The sequence below is a fragment of the Pteropus alecto genome, unplaced genomic scaffold (genome assembly GCF_000325575.1).
Source record: "Pteropus alecto unplaced genomic scaffold, ASM32557v1 scaffold12, whole genome shotgun sequence".
In the NCBI taxonomy this organism is placed as follows: domain Eukaryota; kingdom Metazoa; phylum Chordata; class Mammalia; order Chiroptera; family Pteropodidae; genus Pteropus; species Pteropus alecto.
The window spans coordinates 8,819,244-8,822,243 of record NW_006432669.1 but is presented as its reverse complement, the minus strand read 5'-3'; the positions used below and the strand labels follow the sequence as shown (position 1 = coordinate 8,822,243).

The following is a 3,000-nucleotide window of genomic DNA, read 5'->3' as shown; positions in this document are numbered from 1 at the left end:
AGAAATCAAAAGCAATGAAAAATTTTAATTCATATATTCTGATTTTTTAATAAGCAGCTTTTTAAAGATATAATTCACGTCCTATACAATTCATTTAAGCAGTTCAGTTGTTTTTAGTGTATTCTCAGGGTTATGCAGCATCATTCTGATTTTAAATCCACTGGCTCATTCTAAAGAAATCGTTTGTTTTAATGATTTTGTCTGTAATGCTAGTGGAACAGACGTATAAATAGGTTTAAGCAAGAAAAGGTCCCTTGAGCAAAAAGATAATCTTCCTCCAGCCAGGACATGCCCAGGAGAATTCTGCAGAGGGAACTATATCACTTGGTAAGTAGGGCAGGGCCAGGGCAAAGGCTTCAGGCCCTTAGATTCTAAAGCTAAGTTCTAATCAACTGGTCGGAACCCCAGTTTCTTCTGAAGAAAGACTGCTTCTTGGATTTATCCCTACCCCCATACTAAAATGTCAAGTTCATTTAACAATATACTTGTAGGTTCTGGAGTTACAGAGATTTGAATTCAGATCCCAGTTCCACCATTTACTAGCTGTGAGACATTGGACAAATTACTTGTTTCCTCTTCTTTAATTTCTTTAATATTGGGATCAAGGGCGATAACAGCTACCTCAAACACTGAGGCATTAAATGAGTCAGTGGTAAGTGCTTAGTAAGTACTTAGCCCAGTTTTGGGCCTGTGATGAGTTCTCCGTAAATGTCAGCTATCTTTGTTGTCCCTGTTCACAGATTGCTTCACATGTAGTGACATGACCTCCCCTTTGCAGAAACTCTCATCAGGATCCTGTTGGCAGTCCCTTCCTCTCATGTCCAATAATCATTCCACACAAAGCCTTTGGGCAGAAACTATGCATTAAAAACTTCAACTGGAAAAAAAAAAAAAACTTTTAAAGAACCAAAGTGATTAAAAACCTGGTATGGTAATGGAAGCTGTCCCTTAACTAGAGCATTTACTTCTATGAATACTATAATTAAAGGGCTTAGGGTACAGCGGAGGTTGCTTTGTTCAATATTGTCTCACTTGTCATTAAACTGAGAACAAAATACTTTGATAAGTGTATTGAAAGACTGTTTGGAGTGATTTTATATTCTGTAAGCACCTCTGCTGCATCGACCAAGATTTCGTAATTAACTGTTCCTCATCTATAAAATTTCAATCACAGGTTAGCAAAGGATTAATGATAACATGTATTCAATCCTTTGTCCCCTCTCTTCCTCTCCAGCCCCACTTTTGGAACAATTATCAATTTCAAGGCATCTTGAAATAGGGAGTCTCCTTCTTCATACAAAGGCCCACCATTATCCTGGATCATTTTCAGCGTCCATGTAAATCACTATCTTGAAATGCTAGCCTTAAAATGACTTGCCCTCTCAACTATGATGGACCCTCATCTTCACTCCACATTGGCCACCTGCTCCTATGTCCACACCCCATCATCATCCAGAAATACTTAAGCTGTGAAATCAAACTATGTTACACTATTCTCTTAATAGCCCTTTGGTTCTCTGGTTTCATTACTCACACCTCATTTATTATTAACCTTTCTTTTCTACCAACCTATCACCCCCTCCTGTTTGCACTTCTTTCCCAATTCAGTTTAGAAATCATAACTCATTGCCTCAACCTCTATTAATCATCTATGCCCTCAACATTATTATCCCATGTATTTCAGTGAACTGGATCTCTTAAACTAGATTAATCCAGTTGTCTGTCTTTTACATTCCAACATATAAGGCTTATGGGGGCCTGGGCCACACATTCATTAAAAACTTCAATCCAAAGCTTTTGAAATTCTGTCAGACTGAGGTTGTACAAGCATTGCCCAGGTATACCTACACAATTACAAGAAGGCATCCACTGTAGAACTTTAAACTTACCAAATGATACTCTGTAATGCATTGTGGATTAATATCTTAAGTAAATTCTGTAATTATCTGGTGAATAGTACAATTACATTGTACTAATTATTGTGTGTTAAAAGCATTTATTTCCTAAGTGTAAACATTTGAAACATACCTTGGTTTTGTAACCCTCTCTTGGCATTCCAGCATGCTTGAGTATACTGGGGACTTAAAAGAGGAAGTATCCAGCCCTCTACCAACCTCTGAAAGCCTGACTGACACCCAGGTTTCCAGGGACAACTGGAGAGAAGCTCTCAGGCAAGTAGACTGGTGTCTCTTCATATTTATAGTTCCCGCTTCCTTGTGTTTGCAGTTAGCTCCTCATTCATGTGATATGGCTACTCTAAACTTTACCATTCTCCTCCTCATGGTTATTCATCACCACCCTAACCTTCAGAAAATTGCACCATCTCCAGCTCCTCAGAGAATGGAAGCCACCATGCATAGATGCCCTAACAATCTCCCCTGACCCTATAGAAACATATATAAAAGATTTCCCCTGCACAAGTCCATTTTTGGAAAGAGCAGTCCACATGTCTATTCTTTACTTCCTCACCTTTTGTTCATTTACTCTCTGGCTCAACACATCCAAAACTGAACTCTTTAACCTCTTTCACCTCCAACCACACACACACCCTCCCAAGCCGCATCCTACTTCTTCTGATCACCATCTCAGTTAATGGCATCAAGCCAGAAAACAGCGTCCTCTTAATCACCTCCCTTTACCATCACTTATATTCAACTAGTTAATAATTTGTTAATGTTCTTTCAGATCTCTGAAAATCTGCAGCCTATTTCCATGACCATTTCTACTTCTGCTCCTACTTCATTTTTTTTTTTTTTTTTTTTGCAGAGCTTCTAAAATCATATCCCTGCTTCTAGTTTTATGTGGCTTCATCTATTCTGATGTCAGAGTGATCTTTCCAACATGTAAGTCTGATCATTGTATGAAATCATTCAAGAAAAATTAAAACCCCTTGTATGGTATATAAGGCTCTTACCTATTGTAGTCCTTGCTTCTCTCAATTGCTCTCTTGCAACTCACCTATAAGTGTTATGTTTTCCAGGCATACTGAACTTGTGGTTC

At 38.4% G+C, this 3,000-nt stretch overlaps 1 long non-coding RNA gene across 1 annotated transcript in view; it reads left to right on the top strand.

Moving 5' to 3' along the window:
- The first annotated feature begins 2,766 nt into the window (after nt 1–2,766).
- The window catches only part of LOC107195359, a 27,156-nt gene continuing 26,922 nt past the window's right edge, over nt 2,767–3,000 (top strand). Inside the window, exon 1 of the long non-coding RNA XR_003045001.1 lies at nt 2,767–2,843. This is a non-coding gene — a long non-coding RNA (uncharacterized LOC107195359). The remainder of the gene's footprint in view (nt 2,844–3,000) is intronic.